This window comes from Coptis chinensis, chromosome 1, assembly GCF_015680905.1.
Source record: "Coptis chinensis isolate HL-2020 chromosome 1, ASM1568090v1, whole genome shotgun sequence".
Lineage (NCBI taxonomy): Eukaryota > Viridiplantae > Streptophyta > Magnoliopsida > Ranunculales > Ranunculaceae > Coptis > Coptis chinensis.
In genome coordinates this window covers 77,682,815-77,703,647 of record NC_141456.1, presented here as the reverse complement: position 1 = coordinate 77,703,647, position 20,833 = coordinate 77,682,815, and the positions used below count along the sequence as shown (strand labels likewise).

The 20,833-nt window shown below is 34.6% G+C and overlaps 1 pseudogene; it reads left to right on the top strand.

The window, feature by feature from the left end:
* Positions 1–10,893: 10,893 nt before the first annotated feature.
* LOC147525267 (GDP-mannose transporter GONST3-like) lies at positions 10,894–19,722 on the top strand (annotated as a pseudogene).
* The last annotated feature ends 1,111 nt before the right edge of the window (positions 19,723–20,833 follow it).

The window sequence follows — 20,833 nt, the reverse complement described above, 5'->3', positions numbered from 1 at the left end:
TCAAACTCCCTAAAATATCTCATTGGCTTATAAATATCTTCATGAAGATGTATGTGGTAAAGAGTATTTTCACATAAGAATCAAATACTAGTGGCTCTCATTTGGAATCTATTTTGTTGGCAAAAGAAACGAAGTTAAAATCAGTGTTCTCGTTGGCTTCTTCGTTGGAGCGAACTCAACAAAGAAAGAATATATGGTGGTTCTTTATTGAGAAGGGCAAAAAAGGAAACAGATAAGTGTGGAGATAAAAATTAAATTGAGATTTGCTTCGATTATAGAAAGCAGGGAGGTTAATTCGTTAGACGTGAATAATAGGGAGGTTTTATGGGCACTTCCGGGGGTTTACATGTAAATGAACCGAAACGAGGGGGCTAAGGCCCATTTCTTGTTGTTACCTTACCTTGTAGGGCACTACCATAACAAAAACAGGAAAACAAAACCACTGTATCATATCATAGTTTTAGTCTCATACTAGATTTTGGACCCGGGCATACGCTCGGGATCTATTAAATATTTTGTGTGCTGAAAAGGCTTTACAAAATGTCTCACACAAATTTTCGAATCAGAATATATTTTTATTGAAAATAAACCGAAATACGTTAATAAGCAGTGATTATGGTGCATAAATACTTGGAAACTAAGGGATCAAATTGAGATAGCCTCTTCACTTTGTGGTTTAGGATATTAATCCATAATTTTCAAATAGAATTATCTTAAACTCAATCTAGCTTGTATAATAGTTTTCTTAGATTTATGGTGATTTAGCGGCAAATTTTCAAATCATAATATATTTTTATTGAAAATAAACCAAAATACATTAATGAGCAGCGATTATGGTGCATAAGTACTTGGAAACTTTGGGACCAAATTGAGATAGCCTCTTCACTTTGTGGTTTAGGATATTAATCTGTAATTTCCAAATAAAATTATCTTAAACTCGATCTAGGTTGTATAATAGTTTTCTTAGATTTATGGTGATTTAGTGGGAAATTTTTGAATTAGAATATATTTTTATTGAAAATAAATTGAAATAGCCTTTTTACTTTGTGGTTTAGGATATTAATCCGTAATTTTCAAATGGAATTATCTTAAATTTGATCTAGCTTGTATAATAGTTTTATTAGATTTATGGTGATTTAGCGGTAAATCATTACCGCTCAGCTTACGTATTAATGTGTACAAATCACTAAAACAGATTGATTGTTTTCATATCCTCAAAGAATACACTACTCCCACTTGAAAAGATTTATCACATGAACGCGTCCTATGAACGGGTGCCGTTATACTGAATTATTCTAAAACATATTAGCAACTATACATAGCTATGAGATATAAAAATTATATTAATTACTCATTTAAATTTCTTACACCACTCTATATAAAAATGAAGCATCAAACCTTGATAAAACTCACCAACTTCTTTTTATTGTTAGGTTTAACAATATAAGTTTTAATGAAATTTTGTGAAGTTTTTATTGTTAGGTTTAACAATAGAAGTTTTATTGAAATTTTGTGATAAAACTCACCAACTTCTTTTTATTTCAATAAAACTTATATATTTAACAATATAAGATAATTGAAATTTCAATAAGTTTTAAAATTTTGCTAAGATAATATTGAATAGCAAGGCATTCCCAATCACAATAAAAGAATTATGATAAACACTACTTAAAATACAAAAACTATTTTATTTTTTGAGACATTTTATTGAAATATAAAACTCCCAACTTCTTTTTATTTCATAAACTTATATATTTAACAATATAAGTTTCAATATAAGTCTTATTGAAATTTTATTGAAATTTCAAATATGTTTTTAGGGTTATTAGTTCAATTTTAGCAATGCATTTTGCATCAAGTTTATGATTTTCCATTAATTATTCTTTGAGGTTAGTTTAATGTAATACGTTGCAGCCAGTTTCCAAATTCTCATTAATTATTCTTTGAGTTTAGTTCAATGCAGCTGCATCAAGTTTCTGATTTCCAGTTAATTATTATTTGAGGTTAGTTCAGTACAATTGCATCCACTTTATGATTTCCCGTTAGTTATTCATTAATGTTAATTCAGTACAGTTGCATCCAGTTTTCGATGTTTCGTTAATTAGTATTTGAGATTAGTTCATTGCATTTGCATCCAGGTTCCAATCTCCCGTTAATTAGTATTTGAGATTAGTTCATTGCATTTGCATCCAGGTTCCAATCTCCCGTTAATTACTCTTTGAGGTTAGTTCAATACATATGCATCTAGTTTCTGATTTCCCGTTAATTGTTTTTCTAGGTTAGTTCGATAGTTTACAATTTCTATACAGTTTGCATACATGTAAGAGTCTATTTTTATAAACTCACTTTTATTTTGGGTTCCTAATTACTCATAATTACTCATGTGAGAAGGCTAAAAAAGCGGAAATTTATGCTTTAAAGTCAGTGCAATGCATATTGATTTCCACTTAACTATTTTTTTAGGTTATTTCAATGCATTTGCATCCAATTTCTGATTTTCCGTTAGTTAATCTATGATTTTAGTTTAATGCAGTTGCATCCAGTTTTTGGTTTTCCGTTAATTATTCTTTGAGGTTAGTTCAATGCAGTTGCATCCAATTTCCGATTTTATGTTAATTGTTCTTTGAGGTTAGTTCAATGCATTTGCATCAAGTTTCTGATTTCCCGTTATTATTTTTTGAGGTTAGTTCAATGCAGTTATATCAAATTTATAATTTCCCATTAATTATTCATTTAGGTTAGTTCAGTGCAGTTTCATCCATTTTTCAATGTTTCGTTAATTAGTCTTTGAGATTAGTTCATTGCATTTGGATCCAGTTTCCGATTTCCCGTTAATAACTCTTTAAGGTTAGTTTAATACATCTGCATCTAGTTTTTGATTATTTATGCTTTAAGGTTAGTTCGATGCAATTATATCCGGTTTATGATTTCCCATTAATTATTCTTTGAGATTATTTCAATGCATTTTCATTTAGTTTCCAATTTCCCACCAATTATTCTATGAGGTTAGTTCAATGCAGTTGCATCCGGTTTTTGATTTTCTGTTAATTATTTTTTGAGTTTAGTTCAATGCATTTGCATCCAGTTTCCGGTTTCCCATTAATTATTATCTCGAGGTTTGTTTGATGTATTTGCATACCGTTTCCGATTTCCGTTAAATATTTTTCAAAGATTTGCATCTAATTTATAATTTCCCGTTAGTTATTATCTGACATTAGTTTAATGCAATTGCATTCAGTTTCCAATTTTTAGTTAATTACTTTTTGAGTTTAGTTTATTGCAATTGCATAAAGTTTTCGATTTTTTGTTAATTACTCTTTGAGCTCAGTTATGTATTTGAATCCAATTTCTGATTTCCTTTTAATTATCCAATGTGGTGTATAATACCAACTTCTACTGATCCATCTGTAGTGTCATTACAAACATGACATAAAAAGTAAATTATGCTTGATTTACTATGTGGGATCATCGAAGATTATCCAGTTCCCGATTTCTCATTAATTATTCTTTAAATTATGCATGACTCACTATGTGAAATTTTCAAAGATTATCTACGAACGGGTGTTGTTATATTAATTATTCTGAAAAATATTTACAAATATACAGAACTATTATATATTAATCACTCAACCAAATTTCTTATAACTTGAAAACCCCATTCTCTATTAAAAAAAAAGAACTCACCTTTGATAAAACCCTTCAACTTTATTTTGTTGTTTAATAATAAAAGTTTGATTGAAGTTTTGTGAGATTGCCTAATAAGGTGAAGTTCATATATATTGAAGTTACTTTAATATCAAGGAGTTCCCAATCATACGGAAAGAGATAAGATAAACACCATTTTAAATGTAAAACTATATTTATCGAGACATTCCCACAACATATAACCCAACTATGTTTGATGTTAGTTCAATCCATTTGCATCCAGTTTCTGATTTTCCGTTATTTATATTTTGAGGTTAGTTCAATGCAGTTGCATCCAATTTCCAATTCCCGTTATTTATTTTTTGAGATCAGTACAATGCAGTTGCTTCAAGTTTCTGATTTCTCGTTAATTATTATTTTCAATTAGTTCAATACATTTGCATCCAGTTTCCAATTTCTTGTTAATTGTTCTTTGAGGTCAGTTTGATGCATTTGCATCCAGTTTCTGATTTCCCGTTAATTATTCTATGAGATTAGTTTAATGCATTTGCATCCAGTTTCCGATTTCTCGTTTATTATTTGATAAAGTTGCATTTGCATCTAGTTTTCGATTTCCCGTTAATTATTGTTTGAGGTTAGTTCAATGAATTTGCATCCAGTTTCCAATTTTCCGTTAATTATTTCTTGAGGTTAGTTCAATGTATTTGCATCTATTTTTTTTTTTTTTTTATATTAGTTCAATGCAGTTGTATCTGTTTTCCGATTTCCCGTTAATTATTTTTTAAGATTAGTTCCACACATTTGCATCATGTTTCCAATTTATAATTAATTTTTCTTCGAGGTTAGTTAAATACAGTTGCATCCAGTTTCCGATTTCCTGTTAATTTAATCTTTAAGGGTTAGCTCAATGCATTTGCATCCAGTTTTCGATTTTCCGACAATTATTTTTTATGTTAGTTTGATGTATTTGTATCCAAGTTTTGATTTTCCGTTAACTATTCTTTGAGGTTAGTTTAATGCAGTTGTATCCATATTTCCATTTTCTATTAATTACTTTTTAAGATTTGTTTAATGCTTGCATTTGCATCCAGTTTCCGATTTCTCGTTAAATATTATTTGAGGTTAGTTCGATGCATTTGCATCCAGTTTTCAGTTCCCCATTAATTATTTTTTAAAACTTTAGTTTCATTCAGTATTATATATTTTTTTTAAATATTTGTTATTATTACTTTGCCTTTATTTTTTTTTTCATTTTCTATTATATATTTTGTGATGTTATTTTTTGTATAATTGTTTTTAACTATGTTTTGAGGTCGTGTTAAGGATATATTCGAAATAAGTCAGTGTTTTATCATCTACTATCTACTATCTATATACTAAAGCAGAGAGTTCTAGGTGAGATTTTTCTCTCTCCTAGGTGGCACTCTAATATCAAAACTTTTGAGTCTATTACGCCACGTGGCACTATAATATCAAAGCTTTTGAGTCTGCTATGCTACGTGGATCTCTAATTGAAACCCTTCCTACTCTAATTGAAACACTTCCCTATCAATAGTGCATTGCCCTTCCTTTCTAATAAAATCTACTTATAAAAACAAAAATAAAGTCTGAAGCTTCGTAGTTCGTATAGTCTGATGAGCCCATACACCACCAATGCTCCTTTACGCACAATTGGATTAAAGCCCATCTCCAAGACCTATTTACAGTAAAGAAGGCCATTAACTCCAGCTCCTATGAGCCCCACTTGGTCCTATCATGCGTAGTGTATGTGATCAGAACGGAACCATGTCATCCAGAAGTGCATCGAGTGCATTCCACAAGATGCTATTGAGTTTATTGTCTCATCGTTTTATGATCAAGTTGTGACATTATCTCCCCATCCATATGGTCATCAGATGATACAGGTTTAGATATAACTAGTTTTAGGACCCGGGCATACGCCCGGCCTCGATCCAATATTATACTTTTTGAAATAGAATTTAAAAATTATTTTTGCTCATTATTATTATCATTATTCTCCTAAAATTTCATCATCATTTTATTATTTATTTATTTATTACATAATATTTATAACATACTAAAATTAATTATTCTTGAATTGAGTTATTCAGAGTTCCTTATCACTTAATTGTGCACACTCAAATTCAGATCCAAATAGATGGTGTCTAAGAAATTGTTGTTAGAAAATCCTATACCAAAAATCCTTCTTATTAATTTTCAAATTTAAATGTGTTTTGTGGTTGAGGATTAAGTTGGTTATAATAATAAGATATGTGAAGTTCCCCCTTTCGAATGGGAATTGTAAGCTATGCAGGCTTCAACGGCTTTCATTTCTTGATGCAGGATAGACCACTTTTCAGTTTCCACTTCTAGCATTGCATAGAAAAATGGTTTTACCACTATGATCTCTGGCCATCCCTCCATAGCCACAAGCTGTTGCAGTTATGAAACCATCAGAATTTACTATAGAACCTCCATTTTCTGATCTTCCATGCACAGTCAATAGTTGGTTTGCTACTATATATAAGCAGTAGACACTCCAATGTTGTGTAGTACTGATGCAGTTAATCAGGGTCCTTCAACAGTGTCTAAGTATATAACCTCATCTCTAAGATGATCTTGGGAGTCACTACGGAGTTGTCCTCTTGCCTCTAAATCTTATGAGATTCCTCTCGCTTGAAATGGCAGTGATAGAATCCCAAAACTGCATCTGTATTGACATCAGATACTCATGTTATTGGCCTTACACGTCTCTCCGTTCAAGATTAGAGCTTAGAACTGAGTTCCCAATCCCTCAAAATCTTTTTAACTCTCAGCAACACAGATTTGGAATATACAGTCATAGAATATGTGCTTGGAGTTCTCCCTAGCAGCACCACCACGCATGACAAAGAAGAAGAGTTGGAATACCATGTCTAACTATCCAAACAAAAACCATGGTTTGCAAATGTGATTCTTGGCAATGAATCACCATGGTTTGCAATGAGAATGAGTTAAAGGTTTATTCTGAAATCATCATAACATCTCTCCTCCAACATGTCTCCCTAACCGACCAATGTGATTCTTGGCAATGGAAAGCATCAAAAGATAGAGGTTTTTCGGTTAAAACCTTTGCATACAGGGCCCTTGCTCAGCCACTTCCACTTCTTGGGGTTCACCCCGAGGCGTAGGGGCGCGTTGATTAAAAGCATCGTATATCAAGACCAAATTAATATTGTACTAAGCCCAAATTGGCTACTTTGATCTTTGTTATAACTTTTGCTTGCTTTAACTACACTTAATCTATCATTGCATACTTTCCACTTATGCATCGATTGAAATAACAATAATATATACAGAAGAATAATTTTAGTAAAAAATAAAAAGGTAGAAACATTCTATTGCAATAACGGACTAATGTATGCTAATAATATCCATGTCTGTTGCATTGGCAAGTATAAATTAAAGATATAATTTTGCTAGTAAATTATTAATCTTGTTTGTCTTCACTTGTTTTGCAAACTTTCTTGTTTGGTGGTTGGTCGTCTTCTCTCTCGTTTGAATCTTCAGTGATGGTTGTGACACTTCCATACAAATGCACTTTTGAACGATGTGAAATCTATTGAAAAAAAAAATATTATAAAGATGTTGTATTGTTATATTATGTTACACAAAATAAAGTAAACTTAGACTGTAGTAATTGTTCTAATGACAGATATGGATTGTACCTTTGGATTTTCTTCTCCGTTGTAGTAGTCGTTGTGAAGTGAAAAAACTTTAGAAATAGTGAGTGAATTATTGTTTCGTTCTTTGTTGAATTTTGTGACTCTTATCTGGAATATAGCCGTATGGCCAATCAACTTCCTAAATTCCTTTTCAGCAAACTCTGTTCCATTCTCCTATAAAGATATATCAACGACCAGTTAACATATATAATTTTGGATGTTATCTATATTAGTTGGCAATTTGTGTATAAATAATCTACCTTTGAATCCATTGCGATTAATTCCGCTGCGCTCTTTTTCATTAAAGTTGATGCCACTTCTTCAAATGCAGTTGCCCTTTGCAAATGGGCCGTGTTGTCCTCAATATCAAACTTTAGGATGTACCTTGAAATTTAGTGTACGTTTAGTTGATATACCATGCTTCATATATTGTAAGTGATACTTGATCAAAGAGACTTACTTTTGAATTGGGTCCACGACACCATGCTTTGTGCAATCATATCCTCTTATGCGTTCATATTCAACTTCTTTCCACAATTGGAGTTTGGGCAAAGCGTTGTAATACCAACCGTTTTAAATGCATCACTTTTGTTATGGATGCCTTGCATGTGAAGTATTTTTCCTGCAAAGTAATAAGTCATTAAACGTTGTATTGTTTTATTTTTTTGTAAGTAGCTCATAAGAAGAAGTAACTTTCGCCCGAAAAAATCCATCCAGAATTTGTTATCTCAGACAAACACCTCCTGTTTTGGGTCATTACTTCTTCGGTAGTTTTCGATGTCTTCATTTGCTCTTCTTGTATTTCGACTTCCATTGGACTGTAAAAAAGTTTTTTTTTTTTTTTTATTTTTTTTTTATTAAACTGATTAATTATTACTTTGTGATAGTTCTATTTGATTGTACCTGTTTTTCAGAACGGTAAATTCTTGAATTTCTAAATCCTGGTATATTTTTGTCGCCGATGTTGTAGAAATAGAATACGTTCCTATCATATAAAGTTAATTTTAGATAATATTTCACTTATAAACGAATAAATGTATTGATATAACGTACTGTTAAAGTAACTAACGGATGTTGAACTTATTATTAATACAGTTCTCCTTGAAGTGTTTTGAACTATCCAATCTTTGACATTGTTTGCATTCTCACCCCAAATAGTTACCGCTATAGAAGAGTTCCTGCAATAATCACGCAACAATTTTTAGTTAGTACAAAGGTTGATTATGTTGTATAATAAGCTGTCAATTTAGAAGACTTACCATTCATCTATTAAATATATTTTCATCATGGTAGTTTTATTTTTATTTTTCTTCAATTTTTCTATTGGTTGTGTCCACGTTTTGACTATTCCGATGACATCTGTAGACATTGAAATAGAATTGTGTTATGGCATAGCAATTAAGTTGAGTACTTATTGTTTTAGTGAATGTAGATGTAGTATTTACCTGTTAGGTGTATGTTGTTTTTTCTTGATGACACTTTAGAAAAATTTGTGAAGTTAAATAGCTGTTTTGGAAACTGTATATCTACTTCTTTGGGCTTCAAGATCGTATTCCAATTGAACATAATGATATAGTCATGATTGACGGGACGGTATGTCACTTTTTCATATATTTTGAATGTAGAAAACTCTTCCATGTAGTAGATTTGCATCTCCTTCAGCTGTAGTTTATATTTGAGCACAAAGGAAATTGGGATTTTTGCATGTATCCAATCTCCCTGTTAGATTTTAAAATTGTTAGATCATAAAATTTCATGTATCTAATATTTGCAATTTTCTAAAATACTTGTACTTACATGCTCATCTATCAGCACCATGTCTAAACTTTTGATTTTATCTGTATTGAAGTCGGTTGCTTCCCATATTATACTCACTCTGACTTTTATTCTGTAATTTCCATTGGTGTCATTGATCTCCTTTATTCTTTTGTATCCTTTTTCAGCCATGTTCCTGTGCAAAAAGTTAGTCTGAGTCAAACACTCGAAAATTAAAATAGTTGTTGTTCTGATGGGATGTTCAATTCTGATGGGATTCATGACTGGTATTGTTCATTGTGAACTAAAATGTGTAATGTATAAGAAGATTGCAGATGTGATGAATAGTCTAATTGCAGATGCGATGAGTTGTCCTATAGCAAGTTAAAGAACATAAAAGTAATATATTAATAGGTTTGATGATCATAGAATAGTTATGAGAACTGAGAAAACATACCTTTGAGCAGTCAATTAATAGACTAAGATTATGTTTTACGTAGGAGGTCACAGGAGTTATAATAAATTGTTTCTCCTTAGTGCCTTTTATATAGACCATTGTGTATTTTTTCTCAGAGAAGGTTTTATATTTTGATTTGTAATCTAAATTCTAAATTTATTAGGATTGTTGTCCGCATAGTTATGTTATTAGAGAGTAGATATCAAATATGATTAGGACTCTTATATAGTTCCTAAAAAATAGGCAAGTGAATAGACCAACTCTGTTTCGAATTGCTGGTTTGAACAAAGAAATGCACAATACTTCATTATTTGAATGTGTTTCCATTTGATTTTGCAAGGTTCTGCCACGTGTAATTTTTTTTCAATTATGGAAGTGCAAGAGTGCTGCTCTTTTAGCCAGGTATTTTATATTATTCTGTGTCTTTTTTGCTAGGTTTGGTGCATTATAGGGTCTTCTTTCAAGGATTTTGTAGCTATTATCGTTCATATTCCATAGATGGCAGATAGGCTATACAGTTGAAGTGGACACAGGATTTAAATATTCAGACACAGAAAGAAGTTCCCTCCAATCCCACATGGAGCACATAAGGAAAATGGGCACAGACAAAATAAAAGATAAAGCAGCATTTCAAAGGGATGAGTGGTCGGGACATTTGCTGAGTTTCAGAAATGATGCCTTGGTTATCTTGAGTATTATTTATTTCCAATTGCCGTTCGAGCAAATTGGAGAAAGTAAGGTTCTGCCATGTGTTGTTGAAGTCCATCCAACTTCATTTTCCGCTAGGCATTTAAAAGTGAAAATGTGGCTCTCCAAATACAACATCCATAGCATAAAGGATGTTTTGGAGAACTCATGCAACCTGGAAACACATATTGTTGAAATAACTAAGGTAATTAAGAAATTTGCATTGTGCACTTAAGTTTTGTTTGTGTGAGTCGTGAGTCAGTTCCGAAATTCAATTAGGTCTACGTGATTCTATTATTATTAGCAATTAGTCTTGTTTATTTACGAACTAAGGTGGTGAAGAAATATGCATATTACAATAGTGAGATAGAGTAAAATTTGTTTCCTTATTAAATCATCCTCATTGTTTATATGGATTATATATGCAATCGGTAATCTGAGTAGGTTATTGAAGAATGAATGTTTTACTTTTAGACACTATGGAGGTTTCTTTTCTGTCATTTTTTTTTCTTTGTAATATCATTGATTAGCATGATATGAATTTTAAAAAAGTTTAGAAATTTTGTCTGTTGAGAATTTTGTCAAGTAATAAAAAAAAGTAAATATTTGTTGAACAGAACCCGATAAGAGGAACTTCTAATTTAGATGGTGAATGATGTGGAAAACCCCAAGGATGGTGAAGTGAAGGAAATTCCCATATTAAACTTTGCCCTCCGGTGAAGTACAATCAACTGGTATGATAGCTTGCTCCAACATGTATCGATTATCACGGTATCATTTGCTGGTTCTTTACCGTATTTCGCATCTCGCTCTCTATTATTAACAAATGGGCAGTCATGAAGTTCCCTTACCGGGAGAGCACTAACTGCATTGCGATTACTTCACAAGTCTTCTTTGGGGTTCTTCTCTTTGGGAAGCTCAAGATTTTGGAGCACGACTAAATCGACTTTCTAACCATATGGTGATTCCTACCAGCGGCAATGATATTTTATCTATCGCTTTTACGAACAAAGTGAGCTACTCCTTCATGCCAATGTAGATACATTCATTGTCTTTAGGTCGCAGTCCGATTTTTGTTGCAATGGAGGAGGCCCTCTATTTGCATCGACCCTTGGCCTTCAATTAGAACATGGCTCTCACTTTCCACCATCTTTCTTTATGTAAGTGTGCTATCGTCCTAACAGACTATCGGTTCACTCGGCGACTATATAGCCGGGCCCTTGCTTACCCGACGGCATGATGATCAGGGAGCTCTCACTTTCCACCATCTTTCTTTGGAAGTGTGTTATTCGTACTTCGACAGCCTCTATAGTTGGCCCCGCTTTACCCGGACAAGATGACTGTGGACTTCGTCTATATTAAGCATGTTGTCATGACGCCGCCGAGTAAATACTTTGCTTTGCAAAATGTCAAAGCATTACATGTCGAGGACATGGATGTGGTTGTTGAGCCGGGAATTGGATGGATGGACCTTAACGAATACCTAGAGCCTTATGGTCTTTTCTTTCCACTTGATCTAGGTCTGTTTAGATCTTTCACTCCATGTTGTCCTTAGTATCTCTTTTGGCCGTCATTTTTGTTTGGATGTGTTGAAATATGTCTTCTGAGTTTTAATGTTTTATAACACCAGTCACATAGTAGCAAGATTGATGTTATAGCCAGCTGATCTTTAATGGAGATTAACTGGCTCACTTCAATTTCCTAATGAACAGGGCCTGGTGCAACCATTGGCGGCATGTGTGCTACGCGTTGCTCTGGTTCTTTGGCTGTGAGGTTTGCATTCTTTCTGAATTTGTTGACTTTTACAGATATAAATGTGGTTTTGAATTTCTTGGAAGAATACAGGTATGATCTTGCATTTGTATTTTGGTATGTCATCACCTTTTTGAAAGTACACTTCTAATATTTGTTTCAAAAAGTGGAACTTTTCCAGTAAAATACCTTTTGGATTATACTTATCATCTATGATTAGCCCCCATCCCCCTGACCCCTGTACATACACATCAACTAAATAAGGGAAATGCTTGAAATAGTTGCATGACAGAAATGATATGTCTTCACTGGCATTGCATTGTGAATCCAATTTATTGAGAAAATTTAGTGGCTGGTTCCCCAAGCTATATAAACTTTTTTGCTCCAATGGAGACTGAAGATGGTCCATGGTCAATTGCTTGCAAATGTACTTAGGTGATACATGCTAAAAATAAGGAACTATTTGTTTGTCACTTTGTCTTTTATTACTGGCCTACCGCATCCTAATCAGTTTGACATATTAGTATTAACACGTGGGGTCTTGTACTTTATAACAACCTCGAGGCCCTTCTTCTATTCCCCTTCGACCTTATCCATGTGACACAAATCTCTATTATTAACAAATGGGCAGTCATGAAGTTCCCTTACCCGGGAGCACTAACTGCGTTGCAGTACTTCACAAGTGTTGCTGGGGTTCTTCTCTTTGGGAAGCTCAATATTTTGGACCACGACTCCCTCGACTTTCTAACCATGTGGTGATTCCTACCAGCGGCAATGATATTTTATCTATCGCTTTTTATGAACAGTGAGCTACTCCTTCATGCCAATGTAGATACATTCATTGTCTTTAGGTCAGCAGTCCCGATTTTTGTTGCAGTGGAGGAGGTCCTCTATTTTCATCAGCCTTGCCCTTCAATTAGAACATGGCTCTCACTTTCCACCATCTTTGCTGGAAGTGTGCTATACGTCCTAATAGACTATCAGTTCACACTCGACTGACTATATAGCTGGGCCCTTGCTTTTTGATCGGCATGGTGACTGGTCCCGCATGAACTGATATTATAGGCTATTTTTCTATGACACAGGGACAGTGTGTTCTTATTTTTTTTCTTCTTCTTAAAGCAACTAAGTGTTTTTTTTAATTCAGCTTGGGATTGCTAGTACCTATGCACTATTTTTGGAAGAGAGAGTGGAGTGTTTGGACTCATTCCAGAAGAAAGAAATGAGAAGAAAGAGATTGTGACTCATTCCAAAATAAAAGAGAAGCTCCATCACTGGTACGTACACTTAACTACTCAAAATCTACTTGTATATATATATATATATAGAATCAACGAACTACATTACGTCAAAGTTAACAACAAGTCTATTTCTATATCTGCTTTTTCTATTATTAGTCTAGCATATATAGTGTAGAAATTCTCCAATCTCTTAAATTGAATTCATATAAAAAATAAAAAAATATGCTCATTACATTGTATATAAAATTGTTCTTATTGAAAATGCTCCAATAGGTCTGTATTGTTTTCCTCACCTGCAAATATGAGAAAATTAAACAAAATAATTTTTTATAATTAATAATATTATAAGAATAATATAATGTAGTTTGAAAAGTATCTTTTCCAATATCTGTATTATGTGAAACCGTATTAAACTCATCAATAGATCTATTGTTCCCCTTTGTTTCTTGATGTACCTGTTTGAATCATTGTAGGAATTACAGAGAGTTGATTTGATTTTGAATACTAAATCGTATGTATGTACTTTCTAAAGGTCGCTAGTAAAGTGTATTACCTGTAGGCAAGTTGTTGAAAACTTCCTGAAATACTATGTTATGTGTGTAGCCATAGGGTTCACCGTCTTTACGCGTTACCAGTATTTTCAGTCCTTCCCGTGAGTTTGTGCGCGAGACAGCAACGTACAATTGTCCATGGCTAAAAACAGGTTTTGGAAGGTAGAGTCCGACATGTTTCAAGGTCTGGCCTTGGCTTTTGTTAATAGTCATTGCAAAGCAAATTTTAATCGGGAATTGTCGTCGTTTTAAAATGAATGGCCATTTCGTTTGATTCGACGACGTGACAATACGGTGTATTGAGACTTCTTGTCCTATGTTTCTCCCGGTTAAAATCTCTGCCCTGATAATTCTGTCACTATTAGCCTTGTCCCATTGCAAAGACCCAATCCAGGATTGATGTTCCATAGGAGCATAATCGGAATGCCTTTTTTTAACTCGAGGGCATGGTTTGGCATCCCAGACAGTTGCAGTGTGTTAAGGTATTCCGTGGAGAACAAAATGTCTTGGTTTCTTATTTTCCCATTGACTGGGCAAATTGAGTCCGCACTTAGATATTTCTTTGACTCTCCTGGTAGAGTTGAAAGAATGAACACATTCACTTCTTCTACGCAATCATTTGTTGGTGCCAAAATACACCCGCCCCTTTAGGTACTTCGTTGTTGTAGTTTTGCAAGATATCAAGATAAGTGCTTGTCACAATTTGCTTTATTGGATCATCCCCTTCTGGTATTAGGAACTCATCTGGAATTTTTATCCAATTTGCCTCTTCCCATTCATTGATTGTTATGACCGGCAATTTGCCTTCTCCCACATCTAGAACCCATTGGCTGAACTGTGATATCAAGTCGGCCTTTGTTGGATCAAGGTCTTTCTTTTGGAGGTGCATATTTGTTGTCGCGACAAATACCGACAAATAATCCCACAGATAAGATTTGTTTAGTGAAGCAGCCACCACCGTTCCCTTGTTGATCTCTCAATGACGGGAGTGTTTGTCTAAAATCCCTCCCAAGAGCATGGTCTTCCCACCAAACAATTTCTCATTGGAATTACGAATGATTGAATTGCATCAGATCTCTTAATGTCTTATCTACTGCTTAGAAAATGTTTTTATTATTCATTGGTGCTTCGTCCCACACAACCAAATCCGTTTCTTTCATTAGCTTGGCCAAATGTGTTCCTTAGCCGATGTCGCAGCATGAGTTCTCATCTGTGTTAATTGGAATTTTGAACCGTGAATGCGCAGTTCTCCCTCCAGGCAAAAAAGAGATGCTATTCTAGAAGATGCAACAGCTAAGACAATTTTCCCTTGAGATCTCAACCTTGCTAGAATTGTTTTCCAAAGAAATGTTTTTCCAGTTCCTCCACAGCCGTATATGAAAAATAGCTCCCCTGACTTGTTTTCTACCGCCTCAATGACTGCATCAAAAATGAGTTTCTGCTCTCTGTTTAGGTCTTTGTGAAGTTCAAAGAATTCCTTCTCAAGCGCGACCCTATCGTAGCTCAACTCCTCATGTATCAACCTATTTTCAACGCCTTTGTTTAGTGACATGTCGAAAACGGGAAGCCCGAAGTTCTTGAACTCCTTGAGTGATATGTTATTCCCTGCTCATTATCTTTTCTATCTCACAGAGAGCATCGTTTCAGTAGTTCACCATCGGTGAGCGTTAGTTCATTGTTGTTCATCCTTTGTCTTTTGCGAATAGAATGTCTTCGATAGCAACTTCCAAATTAATGTCCGGTCCATAACTCTAATGGATTGGTGACTTCACAGAATAGTAGAATTGTGACGAATGTTTCTCTTAGTGATGGAGGTAATGCCCAGCGTGATGCCTCTACAATTGCATCGTGCCACTCTCCGACGTCTTGAAGTAATCCTAGCGCCATGCAAGCTGATTTGAAGCTTGGATGTACAATGCCGTCTACAGTCTTTATTTCATCGTAGTTTCGTGGTCCCTTTACAATGTTCAAAAGCAAACGTAGATAAAACCTTTCCCCTGCTGTTGGGTGGCAATAGTAAATTCTTCCGATTGTCTTCCCTGATTGTCTCCTTGTCCATGTTTTAAACTTCTTGTTCCAGACCCATTTTGTTGGAAAGTTAACATATGTGAGCTTCCTTGCATCTTCGTTCTCCGGATTAATTCTCATCCATTCAGTGAATTTTGTCTTTTGCACGCCATCTGCATTGACTACCACAACAGGATTGTCTTTGTCATTATATATTATGGGTTGCTCATTTTCAAGATGAAAAGAAAGGCATTCTACTGCTGGGAATCTATATTGAATTGGAAATTCGTAAATTCTCCAACATGCTTCGGGAGCTGAAATGTATCGACAGTCCAAGTATCTTTTTATCTCATCAACTTCGGGAGCAGCTTGTTCTCCATCTGACTCTCCATTCTGATTTTTCTCTTCAATAACAAATGTTCCCCTGTCTCTCCCCTTGTTTATATACTTGAACAAATACTTCACGGACCTCATTTGGTTACAGTACTCGACGTTGATGTGAGCTTGGTATTTTACAACCAAGTTGACATTATGAGGAACTACCCAACTGTTATCAACTTTAAACTGTTTTTGACGCTTTATCTTTATGGCCACCCTTTTGTCATCTCTTCTTCTATACACGGCATATCCGTTGATGTCAAATGTGGTTTGGCTGCAAAGTTTCTTCGAATAGAAGCTTTTGCACTTGTTGTTTACCATGCAAGGACATTTCTCATCTAGATGTCCACACGGACCATGTATCATAAATTGTAAAACTGCTTCGTAAGCAATGTGGTTATTGGGCAACTCTGCTGATATGATTTTATTAATATCTGCTGCAGTCTTTGGCTTGTTTTCAAGGAACAACAAAATGTGAGCATGTGGTAGTCCCCTTTTTTGAAACTCAATCGTGTAGACAGCTGCAAATTAACAATAAATGAAATGAGGTGTTAGTATTTGCCAAAACATTTGGACTGTAGTAGAGTTACATGAATAGGAATATGAATTCAGATAATGTACATACATAGAGTGTTTTCTTGTGTCATCTAAGGTAATGAAACAACTCTATTTACCTCCTGAAATTTCACTTCAAGATGGAAAAGGGAATTGGACAGGGCAAGAAAGATGATGGGATACTCTACCTAAGGACCACAAAATAGGGACACCAGAACGTTTTTTTTGTCTGTGTCGTTCTTGATATCCTTGCAGTCACTATATAGTTTACTGTTAAGTATTCTTTTGATGCTAACATAATTTATAAATCGATTTTTATGTAGCGAAAAAGCAAAACACAAAATCATGTTGTCGAGTCCTAAATCAGCTAAAATAGATTTAGTAAAACATAAATTTAAAAATGATATTACCTGCCCAAACTTTTCCAAAGTGTTTTCTTTTGCACAAATCATCCATCAGTTCATCCAATTTGATTTTGATAGCCCGGGCTACTATTTTGTCTCTATTTTTAGCTGTTTGCCCAGTTTTCTTTGTGAACTCTTCAATCTCTGGCCATTTCTGGTTGCACATAAAAGTGATGAAGAGGTCAGGTGATCCTGTAAATCTACAGATGGCGAGCACATCTTGATAATTTTGTACCATATATCGTGGTCCTCCTGTGAATGTTGACGATAAAACTACCCTCTTTCCTACAGATGCTGGTGTTGTGTCTCCGGCAATAACGACATCTTTTAGGTTTTGGTACAACTCGGATCTTATTTTGTTTTGGTTTGATCTTATATAGGAAAACATGTCCTCTTTTGTGCATGCGTATAAGTCAACCAAATATTGTTTGAAGAGACGGTCACTTAGAATTACAGTATGGCCTTCATTTTCTCTTTGTTGAATTCTGAATGCATAGAATTCTCGCATGCTGATTCTCTTTCTTTTTGACGTTCTTGTTCCTGGCACTTGATTGCGCTCAATGGCTGCTGAGTATCCGTCTTCGCCGTGTGGAAAGAGCAATGGATATTTCAAAGCCATGAAACTTGGTTGTAACTGATGTATTCTCTGTAACCCTTGTCCGACTCTATCCACAATGACATCTCTTCATCGATTATGCTCAAATCCGTCGTCTACAATTAGGGCAGCTACTTCAGATCCCGTTGGTAGATTATATTGTCTTGCGTCTCAGTTACACGTTCCGATTAATCTTATACTCACAGGAACAAATTCAGATTCCTTAAATCTATCTCTTGCCATTCTGAAAATTTTTGTCAGATCATTCTCTTTGTCAAGCATTTTGATCAGTCCCTCAATTACTTCTCTATCTAAAGTTTTGCTTTTCTCGGCTTCGCTCAAGGCATTTATTCTGTTATCCACTTCATTTTTTGTGTCATAGATGTACAACTGTGCAAATTTCGGTTTGGTTCCAGGTATTGGTAGCAAAGATCCAATTTTATGGTGATTTTGGCCACCGAGTTTGAAAACGTAAGGTCCACCACCATTATTGATTTTTCTGTCAATTTTGCCACCCATTGATGTAAACGCAAACATCATATTATACGCCCTGATATTTTCTCTAAACTTTGCTGATCTAGGTCCCCCATTGTAGTCTAACAACTGTTTTAAAAATATTGGAGTTTCTTTCAACAATGCCAATTTAACTTTTCCATCCTGACAACACAGAGAAAATTTTGGATTAAGCGGTCGCTTACTTCTTATGGTTCTTTCTTCGTACCACATTATAGCTCCACAGTGTCTGCACACACAAGTTGGTCCACCAAAATTCCAAGGTTCAAAAAACTTTCCTGAAAAAAGATATATTAGGTTAGACAAAATGCTTCACTGTAATTAATTAGTGTTATTTGTGAATGTGTTATATGGAAATCTTATTTACTTGTGATAGTATCTTCACTGTTATCTCCATCGTCATTCATTTCTTCGTCTTGTGAACCTATATTTTCCTCATCTGTTACATAATAAGATTAATTAATATGTATATAACGATAGTAAAAAAAATATATAATAAATTGATAATTTTATTTACCACCACTTGAAATTTGATCATCGTAGTCTGCGTACTCATTTTCGATGTCCATATCATCAACAACAGTTTCATGTTGATTTGTTTTTGTAGTAGTTTGCAAAGGCGTTGTGAAAGATTGGTATGGGAATTGATTTGCCGGATAATTTCCATAAGTAGTCCAATTCATCCATTGTGTATGTGTCCCACCTGTAGAAAATATAATATATAAACCATAATATATAGAAATTCACCTTTTATATACCTTTTTCATTATGCATGTTTTTATTTCTCTAATAATAGATTTGAAGACTAGAACAACACACATAATATATGATAAAGTGAATTAGAGAGTATTTTAGTGTTCATACTTTTTCCTTTCTTGGATTATTTGTATAAGATGATATGTTTAGAACGGGCGTGCTTGCTAATTTGAGTGGGAATGCTAGAGTAGATTATTTTTGCAACTCCAGGAAGAGGCTTATAGTTATGTTGGTGCTGCCTAGTTATGTTGGTGGTGCCTTTAGGTCAGTAGTCCCGATTTTTGTTGCAATGGGGGAGGCCCTCTATTTGCATCAGCCTTGGCCTTCAATTAGAACATGGCTCTCACTTTCCACCATCTTGGATGGAAATGTGCTATATGTCCTAACAGACTATCAGTTCACTCGACGACTCTATAGTTTGGGCCCTTGCTTACGATCGGCATGATTGTGGACTTCTTCTATATTAAGCATGTGGTCATGACGGTTTGGACTTAGCCCTCCAGCAGTCCCACTTGACCATCTGCGAGGTCATAACAGACCACCTGTGGTCCCTCAATCGCCACTACATCCACTGGATGAGCGAACACTGATCATGTATGTGTAACCACTTCTAGTTATTTCAGGAAGTAACCAGGTTCTCCATAAGGATTGATAAAGAACCAGATTCATCTACCCTGAAAAAGAAGCCTGGCTTTCATGCAAGATTGACCCTTGGAAGTTAATTAAGATGAGCAGAGAGAAAACTCTAATGGCAGCAGAGATGGGAAAAGAGAGACTTATGAAACAAAAACCGGCATGGGAGTTGAAGCCACTGCCATTGGAGACAAAATGTGGGCCACCGATGAATGCTGAGGAGGAGAACACGACATATGCTACGGGTCGGGGACATCACCTCTAATGTCAAAGGGGTGGTTTCAAGGATCTTCACCATTTTTTCAAGTCCTAGAAGGCAGTTTTTCGGTCTCCTACCATGTTTCCGCTCTACCGTATTGTCGTCCAAAAAGAATTATCGGAGTAGTTTTGATTTGAAACTAACAGAAGTGTCAAGGGAACTTGGGAATCATATTTCGAAGCAGGCTGTTTGTTCAGTTTTGAAGCTAGAGGGGGATGAGGCATCCCCTTCATATCCAGGTGCTTGATTATTTAAAGTCCTCCAAGAATACATTAATTATTTACTTTTTTATTACCTTTTTTGTTTTGTTTTCACTCCTAGTTGCAACTACAATGTACAAATCCATATGTAACTGAAAACGCCATGAGTTTGAAGAGATCAACAATTGTAGCTATATAGGTTTATATACAGATGGTGTCGGCTTGAAAGAAAAACAAAACTACCTCGAAGAAAAGAAAAGAAAAGCTTGTCTCGGAAAAAAGAAGTGTCGAGGTAAGCTTAACTTTTCTCATTAGATCAAGTAGTGTCGAGGTAAACTAAAATTAGGAATATTGTTTTATATAGTAAACTTACCAAATGGTTGTGTGACAATATTTTGGCATATGGAGTGAGAAGGTGTTGCAAAAGATTGGTTTGGCAACTGAGTATCTGTAGAAAATATATATAGTGACACAAATATGATTCCAATTCATCTATGTACTATCTATATAAATAACATAAAACTTGGTATGTAGAATTTACCAATTTTTTGTGTTAATGTGTTTGCTCGCATCATTGTAGAAGAGATTCTTTTGTTTTGTAGACATTGAATTCTCCATCTTCGTGACTCTTTTGAACTTTGCTTACTTGGAGTAGGAGTTGGAGCTGCGTTAGAATTTTTTCGGCGTCGTTTTCGTCTTGTTGAGATTTCTTTACCGGAGTTGTCCATATTGTTTAGTCTG